Source organism: Rhyacophila brunnea, unplaced genomic scaffold (genome assembly GCF_057557595.1).
Source record: "Rhyacophila brunnea isolate RB1 unplaced genomic scaffold, BYU_Rbru_1.0 scaffold_13, whole genome shotgun sequence".
Taxonomy (NCBI): domain Eukaryota; kingdom Metazoa; phylum Arthropoda; class Insecta; order Trichoptera; family Rhyacophilidae; genus Rhyacophila; species Rhyacophila brunnea.
This window is the reverse complement of record NW_028232785.1, coordinates 18,116,038-18,127,559: the sequence shown is the minus strand read 5'-3', so window position 1 is coordinate 18,127,559 and position 11,522 is coordinate 18,116,038. Positions and strand designations below refer to the sequence as shown.

The window sequence follows — 11,522 nt, the reverse complement described above, 5'->3', positions numbered from 1 at the left end:
TTTCATTGTGCATTGATGAATTCCACTAAATCAAATACAAAAAAACATACACTTTCATCGAAATCAAGGCTTTAAAATTAAAATAAGAATTAGGTACTGCAAAAAATTCAAACGCCATTATCTCGGAACAAGGTTTTATGAGTTGTTCTCCTATTGAACTGGTGTATCGATATATAATATGTAAGTAATTGATTATTTTTATTTATTGTCACGAGAAATCGCATATTTTACCTATCCCTGCATGACGTGCTATAAGAATTGCTGACTACACTTATAAAATTCCGTAGGCTCCCGGACCACATTTCAAGAATCATTAGCTCATAACCCCCACTCCAAGCTAAGCTAATGCCACAATCAGGCACTGCCCAATCTCTCTGAGGCCAACAATGTTTCCTGTTATTTACTAGTATGCATAATATATTATTTTGTAAATTACCATAATGTTGAAATACAATCAAATTAAAAACACAGTGAACTGTTGTAGACGTGTCATATTAAATTTTAACTCAGAAAAAATCTAGTCGATTGTTTTAAAGTGTTATCAACAATATTTGAAGTTTTCGGATACTTACCTATCTACCTACCTAATGTAAGTTTTTTTTTCTTTGACGTATTATTTTGGTACTTATTACGATCACCATGTTCGATAACAACATACCACATAAGTGCGAAGCTTAACAGTTTTGACAGAAATAAAAAAAAAAGTATTTTAATATACCGATGACACAGTATGGAACGGTAACAAGTCAAAAATTCGACATTTCGCGATATTGGTATCAAAATACTCGTAAAAATGAGCTCTTGTCGATTTTGTACAGAAACAATTCGAAATAAAAATTATTTAGATAGCTACCTACCTACCTTGAGAGCAGTGACGTCCCTGGACAAAATGCCGCCATTTTTATGTTTATTTTTTATGTTTATATTTCAAACAGTATTTTTTATCATTCTTTCATGACTCAAATATTTAAGAAATCAGAAATGTCTTACAAAATATAATTATCACTAAATCTAATTTTATTTAAATGCCATCTCTATTACAATGAATAGACAATATTGTGAGTCCACAGTTTCAGATACATTTAAAAATACACATAACAACTTCCAAAACTCATGAGTGACTGGCAAAAAAAATGTTGGATAAATTTTTAATTAGGTAAGTATGTACCTACCTATAATTAAAATATAATTCGCAAATCTGCACGTGTCATTGTTGGTCATCAAGTACGTGACGTCCAAAGACAACGGAAGTAAACTAGACATCGGGAACCCGACAAAAAACACAGTCCTGTTAAACCTTTTATGTTAATTAATCGATTTTGTTTCCAACTGGTGAGCTGAATTTTTTAATGGAAAGATATTTTCGTTATTACTAAGTTTGTGTGGCTATTTCTACATATAAATACCTAATGATTCTCCTCGATTTGCCGCCCATCGAATAACTGCCGCCCCCAAGCGACGCTCAATCTGCCTACCCCCACGGGACGTCACTGCTTGAGAGCCAAAAAACCCATATAAAATTTTACAAACTTTCAAACAGAACCAGTTTTGTACAGATCCATTTCGAATTGTTTCCATTTAAAACTGGTGATTTACCATACGTTTTAATTTAGGATAGATAAATTCTGACATGTATACTTTTAAAACTTGTCAAATCTTGTGTATTGTAAAATATTCAAAATATTGAAACTACGTTTTTTGAGTTGTTACTGTTTAATACTGGGTCATCGATATGACGTAGGTAGTTAGAGCGAAGCTAGGGAGAGAAAACGTTGCACTAGGCTTCATGTAAGAGCAGTCTTAGTTAATTAATTTTATTACTCTATGCAAATTGTGCGCAGTAGAAAACATCGCAATCTGCGCAATTTCAAGGTTAATTTGTTCCAATATATCCACAAGGTCCAAACACAAATTGAAAAACAACAAGTGAATTTATCAGATGGGAACGTTTGAAGAATTTAAGACGATACATCAGTGAAACGGCAAATAATTTTCATCTATAGGCGCGACGAAATTTCGGACTTGCTGGCATTCTGAGAGCGAGCGTCGAGGTGTCAATACGTCAATTTGTTTCGTGATAGCGACGAGGGTATTAATTCTTAAATCGTGTAAAGATGACTAAAAACGTTACCCATTTACTTGAAAAAGAAAACATGTCAATGAATATACGTATTATTATTGTTACTAATAGAACAATAAACAGAATATTAAATGGACGCATGTTGGATTTATATGACAGATTATATTCGCGTCGCGTAGTCACGATCGTTTTAGACCATGCCTCAACTGAGGTATAGCCTTAATTACTAGTGTCTAAAAAATAATAAAATTACACTAACATTGATTCTGCTCCAAGTTTAGCCTGCCATTTATTGGTTGGTTACATGTAAATTGTAGAGTAGCGAGTACTTACCTATATGCTTCATAATTTTGCACTCCGGCTCCGAGATGAAAATGATCTACCTACTTAATATATTATTTAAAAATGTTTTTTTACATATATTATTACCTATTCACATGGCATATTTCGTGGCTTAAGAACCTCCGTGATTGGTACGAGTGCAGCTCCACTGAACTGTTCCGGGTAGCAGACGACAAAGATAAGATCGCCTCGATGGTGGCCGACCTCCGCTAGGGGATGGCACAATAAGAAAATCTATTTATTTTCTTATTAAAACATTATTATATGAATACAAATGAATAGGTATCATTTGATCAAATTTTATGCGTGGTAATCAGGCAAAGAGGCGCATCAGTGTAGTAAAAAGTGCAAAGTTATAAAACGTACAGGTACCTACTCCATCTACGTAGGTACCTTTCACAGTTCGCCGTGAATTGTCATCCCGGAAAGAGATGGCTGTACTTATAGCATTTTTCGTGGAGCAGTTCCAATATTATTACCTACATTCAATAATGCGTCAATCACATTGAGCTACGTTACGAGCTGCTTGTTGGCGAATTTACAATCTGCCTGTAAAGTCGCCCAATCTCATCATCGAACAAGCTAACAAGCAGATTGTAAACAATCTACCGAGAAAAGTTGAAAGCCGGTCAACTTTACACTCTACACGCCGGCGTGTGGGCCTACTGCAGTAGAGCGTAGTAGTGACCTCCCGGTAAAAAAACGAACTACGTTCTGTCAAAATAGTCGCTAGCTTGTTGGCTTCTCAGCGAATGGAAAGCTTTGTGTGTCATCATCACGATCGCAGTAGCTGAATCGCCCGCTTTCAAATTCGCCAACAAACAGATCGTAAAGTAGCTCAATGTAATTGACGTAACCATAAGACAGTCATTATTATCAGATATTTTATATTATAATATCTACGATTTGATACTAACGAACACATATTTGCTAACCTACATTTGAATCGTTCATATTTATAAACATATTATAATGTTGGAATCAATTATAAATTCAAGTCTCGTCATCAGCAAAACGCCAGTCGAATAACACAACTTTGTAATGCAGCCGACTCAGTGTTGCCAACCGTACTATTATTATAGTATATCGATTAGTTAGAGTTAAAATATTGTATCTCCATAAATCATAATATTGAGAAAACTGCAATTGAAAGTTTGCAAACCTTGGAAAATTAGATTTTGTGATATATGATGAAAATAGGTAAGTATATATCTTTGAAATGGTAGGCTTAGAAGATGCAATATTTTAACACATAAAAATATAGGCTATATTTGGTACATTTCAGTACTTAACTAATTTTCGACCGAAAACTGGAGATATAATATTTTAGCTCTAAGCCATCGATATGTACTATAATTTCGGTCCGCGTACTATGTACGATATAAAACATGTACAGTACGCTAAAAATACTATAATTTTGAATATCGGAAAAGATATGTGAAAAGTACTAAAATTTCGATAGTTTCGTTCGATAAATTGGTGCAAAGTACTATAATTTCGCAATATACGAAGATTTTGAGAACTTGGAAAAAAATTTGCTCGAAAAACGTAAAAAAATCTCTTGACTTTGGTTTAAAAAGTAATTTCTTAAATTCTTCGGTAAGCATTTTTGGTCGGAAGAGGTACCTAAATAAAAAGGGGTCTTGGAGTTTCTCGAATTCTCAATTTTTTTCTGAGAAAAAAAACGTATACATTTACAACAGATAACAACGCGTACTACATTTTTTCACCAAATACTATAATTTTAGAGGCTCTGTACTATAATTCCACTTTGAAACGATGGCAGCACTGAGCCGACTAGGCATCGCAATAGTGGAACGACATTCCATAGATAACAGACGTGTATAATATATATACCTATTATTTATATAGATATAGGTAGATATACACGAGAGAAAGTCATATTAACGTCGCTGCATATTCAATTTATTATCGTATGTGATGTATACAGATTCTGAGATAATCGAATAAAACTGTTATAAAAAATAACCAAAAATATTTTTTATACTTACCTACAATTATTTTTTTTATTAAATTAGACAAAAATATAAAAAATCTTAACACCACTTCACATGGACGTACTGAAATATGACTATATTCCAAAACATTAGAGCGAGAGGTTTAAAAGAATACTATTTTAAGTAATAAAAATACTTTATGCAGTCATCAAATGTTTAAAATAAATATAAAAGATAATAAGGCTTCAAAATTATGTAAATAGATTATCTACAACGTTTAGGGAATGTCCAGGATCATGCTTTGAAAATAGTATAAAAGCTCCATTTTTACGTAAGCTGAGCATGTCCCCCCTGATCTTACAAATAAACAGTTTGGGGTTACGACTTTATGGTCAATGGGCCCAATGTCATATTATCATATTATCGGAAGAAAATAGGAATAAAGAAATGATTAGGTATTTCCTGGCGTCGAAATGAGAAGAAGTTTAAATTAATTAAAAAGCTAGTTCCTAATTATTAATAGTATTGTTTTTCTAAATTTGTTCAGTGGTAGCTCGTGAGTACCCGAACTTAGCGATAGGTACACATTATTGTTTTACTGGATGGTTTTGTGAATATTATGTTTCAAATAATTATAAATAATAACAGACGCGCACACTGATTTGGGATAGAGTTTACAAAAATAACAACAGGTGCCCTCTGTATCTATTGTCTAAGCAGGTGCCACATTACTCCGTCTATTACATAGGGCAGGCATGGCGAACCTATGGCACGCGAATATTTTACGTTGAAGAGAAATAAATTGTAATTTTAAAAATATATTTTGTTTACAAAAAAGTTTTACAAATACCCAAATTTACTCGTATATTAGGTAAGTAAGTATATAATATTAACAATGCGTATTTTCTTCGGTTTTTTATAATATTTTTACTAATAATATTTATCAATCGTTGCGGAAACGATGAAATTTATGCATAAATGACATATCGCATTGTATAAAAAGTAACAGCCAGATACTTCAAGAATTAGCATTGTAATTAATTAAAATTGCATAGATCGGTCCTTAGGTTTTATGCGTCACACATAATAATATTATAGCACTGACTTCATCAGGCGGCGGGGGAAGCCGCTTCGCGAAGAGGATGTCTCATCTGATCCGAGCAATTTTGGCGACAATTTTTGCGCAAACGACAAAACTAAGTACCTAATTATAATAGTAATTAATACTCAAGAACTCTATTACTTATTTTTGAACTTTTTAATAGAATTCTTACAGCTACTTTTTCATTTTTTTCCTGCTCGAACTACTCGAAAAACTGCTCGGCACGTTATACAGACAAAAAAAAATATCTGGGAAAATTTTGCACGCGTACGTAAAAAGGTTCGCCAACCCGGTCATAAAGTCTGGTCGTTTCAACCGCGGAATGCCATATTTTCCAGGTAAATGTATCCTATGTACCTAGAGCAATGATACTCAACCTTTTTTTTCTTCGGGCCAAATACATATATTTGTAAAGTATCAAGTAGCCGCATCACTAATGGTGTGACGAAAAAAATCATGAACCCCCCCCCCCCCTTTTTCACAAAACATTTTTGAGATTTTAAAAATTATAAACAAAAGTAATGTGTATCCAAGCGTTAATTTCAAAATTAAAAATCATGTTCTTGATAATAAATGTGTTTCGGGCCGCACATAAAAGCTTAAAGGGCCGCATGTGGCCCGCGGGCCGCAGGTTGAGTATCGCTGACCTAGAGTCTCCACACCTTTAGTCTGGCGATAAACACCTGACCTGCTGTTATAACTAAGGCCCGGATTTATGCTAGTGCATGTTTTTTTAGGGTGTATGCACAGCTATCAGAGTTGCACAGAAATCTGTTTTGAAAGACAGAATACAAAAATAAAATTTTATTGTGCATATAAATGCATATTTGAGACGTTAGAGCATATTTGAGACATTAGAGCATATTTCATAAATAAATGCATATTTAGTTTTTTTTTTTAATTATTTTATCGAAATATAACTAAGTTAGGAAGGTACATAGTTTAGATGCAATTGCATTTTAATGCCATCTCCGAGCTGTGGATTTATCAGAGAAGGTGAAGTCAACTCGGGCACTTTTATTTAAAGTTTGCCCAATGACATATTCTGTTATAGATACAGAGTGTAATATGAAAAAAATATTGTATTTTTTTTTCGGACAAAAAACAGAAAATAGTAAGTATTTAGGAATAGTTAAGTGTGTCATGTTATGGTTGGTTTACATTGCATTTATTATTAAATTATTTGTACTTGTGAGAAAAAACTATTTTCTTAACTTTATATTCATTGTTTGTATTTTTTTTTTGTTCTGTTATCATATTATGTTGAAAAATTATTAACTAGTTATTCGATTTTTTGTCAGTAATATTGGGTAAAATGGGTATTTACAATTTCTTCCCACAAAAAATGTCAAGTTTTAACTGCATATTTCCTCGATTTTAGTGCATATTTTATTGATTTTATGTGCATTCATGCATGCATAATAATAATCATGTTTTTTGTTGCATATAAATCCGCTCCCTAGTTATAATCGGTATACCTACGCGTGTTGCATCCATAAGTTGCTATCGAATGAGCATGGTTTAAAAATAATAATTACAAGGTTAGTATCCATTTTTGTCATCCGCACTGTCTTCAAGTAGGTAGATGTAATGCCGAGAGGAATGGGGCCAACCCGTTGAGAATGTTGTTTGACAGTTAAATCACCCAGGTCACGTTCTAACGAAAAAGAAGAACAACAAATTATTTGTCATTTGCCTAAGTATTTGTATTTCTTTCTGTTTCTTGGGAATGGGTCTGAGCCTGAAACCCGTCCCCATTGGAGGCAGAGTGAATTTTTCATGATCACTTAACACAATCACTGCTGACCTGTTAATTAATATTTAATTTCCACATTTAAATATCATATTAATTATATTTAATGGCCAACTAATCAAAACGCGCCAGTCGCAGTGTCAGCACTAAATGAGTAAGGTGTTATGTATACGCCCTTTTATACTATATTTTATTCCTTGTTATATTGTTCTTTGTTACCCCTGTATAATATATTGAGAAGCCCTGATGTATAATTATCAATACTTATCGTATTTACTCGTCGCGACATTATTTAAACTAACTAAGTGCTTTCCATTGTAATGTAAACAAACAATACTAAATTTCTAGCTAAATTACTTACTATCATAAACATACATCCCTGCATAATAAGTGCAACGTCCAAAACTTTCCTTTGTCTCATTCCATTATAAATTGCTAGATACTCACAAGTATCGACACCTCAGAGGCCAGTAATAATCCTAAGTTCCGACTGTCCAGGTCTATCCAGACTTCTCCGTATTCTGACTTGTAAGTAATGTAAGTGAAAATTATTATAACTGTACGTGTGATTTGTGTTGTGAATTGAATAAATAAACATAAAATAAATTATTAGTGTTTAATTATATTAAATCCATAACATAAAATTTGGTGTCAGTCGTGGGATTTAGCTTAAATAACGTGAAGTGTATTAATTAATATTACTAAACGGTGAATTTTATTCTTTAAAACCAAGCAAGAATCCATTAAAAATAAAAATAAAACACGTAACTATACATAATAATAAATTTTAAAAGTACATCGATTTAGAATCGAACGGAAATTAATCTTACACATTACTCAAGTTTTCAAGTCTTCTTCATTTATAAATAAAACTGCAAGTCTCCAAGAAGCTTCCAAGTCTCCAAATCTCTACATCTTCAATCTTCAAGTCTCCAAGTCTCTGCAAATCTCCAAGAGGTCTCCAAGTCTCCAAATCTACAAGTGTCTGTGTCTCAATCTCTCGTGTCTCCAAATCTCCAAGTGTCTGTGTCTCAATCTCTCGTGTCTCCAAATCTCCAAGTGTCTGTGTCTCTAGCTCTTGTGTCTCCTAATCTCCAAGAAAGCTCAAACCTCCAAGTCCGGAATCACCTACTCAACAAGATCTACAATGAATCTTTTCCTTATAATCTGTTTGTAAGTAATAATATCTGTTATTATTATAAGTATTATTTTTGTCATAATCTTACTCTCGTTACACAGTGAAAACACACACATAAAATGTCTACACTTACCATTGACACTCTCATGAAATTCATTTCAACTTTTGACGGAGAAAGAAAAAATCTTTATCCATTTTTAAAAGATTGCGACTCTGCATTTGAATTATGTTCCGAACCATTAAAAAATACATTATTAAAATACATGATTCATAGAATAGAAGGTAAAGCCAAATATACTATTGCTAACTTTGCATTCGAAACATACTCAGAATTCAAATCATTTTTAATATCTACATACGGTGACAACAAACATACCTCACAATTAGAATTAGAGTTAAGAAATTGTAAACAAAATTATAATGAACCTATAATTAATTTCATTCAACGAGTAGAAGCATGTACTAATAATTTGATAGGCGCAACGCGATTCTCAACTAGTGATGATAATGAGTTGAAAGGTCGAATTAAACAAATAGAAGATAGCGCATTAAATACATTTATTCTAGGTGCAAATACACAAATATCAATGGCGGTCAGACTTTCTAAACCAAAGACTTTAGTTGAAGCTACAAATATAGCGATAGAAGAGGAAAAAGTATTAAGTGCCATTAAGGAAATGAACATTAATAATTATAGAAACAATAACTATCATTCTAGACAGCCCAACGTAAATCCTTTTAGAAATTCTCAAATAAAACGGGAACATAACATTAATCAATTTATAGCTGACAACAGCACACCTCGTAATTACGCAAATAATGTAAAATTCTGTAGATATTGTAAAAAATCAGGTCACATATTAGAAGAGTGTAGAAAACGCCAATTCAATAATAAAAATCAAAATTCGCGAAACTTTTCTCCGAACGTTCAGAACAGTCATAACGGTCAAACATCTCAAACCCCGCGAAGTCAGTTTCAAAATCGTCAATCTCCACACAATACACAGAATAATCCTCAAAATAATTTAAACTCCCAGCACTCCCGGAATCCTGCCAATTCCAGGAACGTGCGAAACATTCAGGCAGAATATTCTCACTAGAACCTATTACGGCATATGTGGAATTACCATATGATAGTATAATAAGGAAATCCCTTAGGCTATTGCTTGATACTGGTGCAGATATTTCATTAGTAAAGATGAATTCCCTTAACGAGGAAGAATTGGTCAATGAAACCGAAATAATCACACTAACTTAAAGGTATCGATAACTCTCCAAATCCTGTGAAAACTCTTGGCATAGTTAATTTGTTATTTCCATTGAAATATAAGCAATTAGAGCATACTTTCCATATGATTCCAAATGATGTCACCAATGTTCCATTAGACGGACTATTAGGTCATGATTTTTTCCTAAATAACCACGCGAAAATCGATTATGAAACGAATACGTTGATCATCCACAACGAAATCATTCCTATTTTTAATAATAATACTAATCCTATCTTTTCTCTTAATCCTAGATCCGAAACCCTTATAGAATTAATTGTCCAAAATCCAGAAATCAAACATGGTATAATACCAGATGTCCAAATCCTTCCAGACGTATATCTATCACGAGCTCTTACTACAGTACGTCCAGGAAATAAAGTCTATGCAACTATTCTTAATAATAGTGAAAAGTCAGTTAATATTTTATCGAACGAAATAACTCTTGAACCATTTGACGAGCATGAAAGTTTTCTATTTTTTACAAACACATCTAGTAAAGATTCCTCTCGCAATCAACGGGTTGAGAAAGAATTACGGCTATCTCATCTGAACAATGAGGAAGCTGATTCAATTATATCATTATGCCACGAGTATAATAATATATTTCATTTAGATGGTGATCTATTAACCCATACCAACTCAACTCATCATAAGATACCTGTTACATCTCAAGTTCCAATATACACTAAATCATATAGGTATCCAGAAGTACATAAAATTGAAGTCCAAGACCAAATAGATAAAATGCTTTCTCAAAATATAATAGAGCATTCTACTTCACCATGGTCCTCACCACTTTGGGTCGTGCCTGAAAAGGACGATGCCTCTGGTAAAAAGAAATGGAGGGTAGTAATAGATTATAGAAAACTCAATGACGTCACTATCAATGATAGCTATCCAATACCTAATATTTCAGACATCTTAGATCAATTAGGTCATTCAAAATATTTTACAACGCTTGACTTAGCCTCCGGTTTTCATCAAATCCCTATGTCACCTGAAGACGCAGATAAAACCGCTTTCTCCACAAATCAAGGACATTATCAATTTTCAAAAATGAGTTTTGGTTTAAAAAATGCACCATCTTGTTTCCAAAGGCTAATGAACAATGTTTTATCCGGTTTACAAGGAATTAAATGCTTTGTGTATTTAGACGATATAGTTATATATGCAGATTCAATCGAATCTCATTCTAGAAAACTGCGCGAGATATTTCAGCGTCTCGATCAACACAACCTAAAGCTACAGCCAGACAAATGCGAATTTATGCGTCACGAAGTCGCATACTTAGGTCATATTATTTCCGAAGAAGGAGTTAAACCAAATCCCTCAAAAATCAATTCTGTTACCAATTTCCCTAGACCTAAGAATCCCAAAGATATCAAATCTTTCCTCGGAATGGTAGGATATTATAGGAAGTTCATTCCTAATTTTTCTAAAATCTCTCAAAATCTCACATGTTTGTTGAAAAAAGATGTAGTTTTCAATTGGACTAAGCTGCAGGAAGATGCTTTCCAATCATTAAAAACCAAATTAACAACAGAACCTATACTTCAATATCCCGATTTCACGCAACCGTTTAACCTCACAACGGATGCTTCTAACTTTGCTATAGGTGCTGTATTATCTCAAGGATCATTAGCAAAAGATTTACCAATTGCATATGCATCTCGTACATTGAATAGAGCTGAATCTAATTACTCCACGACAGAACGAGAACTATTAGCGATCGTATGGGCATGTAAACACTTTAGACCTTATCTATACGGTAGAAAATTTAAAATATTTACTGATCATCGCCCCCTTTCTTGGCTTTTTAACGTAAAAGACCCAGGTTCTAGACTCGTAAGATGGAGATTAAAATTAGAAGAGTATGAC

General features: G+C 33.2%; 1 protein-coding gene across 1 annotated transcript in view; it reads left to right on the top strand.

Moving 5' to 3' along the window:
* Positions 1-356: 356 nt before the first annotated feature.
* Positions 357-11,522, top strand: part of LOC147076747 (uncharacterized) — a 28,343-nt gene continuing 17,177 nt past the window's right edge. Inside the window, exon 1 of the mRNA XM_085940446.1 lies at positions 357-589. The gene's annotated coding sequence lies outside the window, so the exon portion shown is untranslated. The remainder of the gene's footprint in view (positions 590-11,522) is intronic.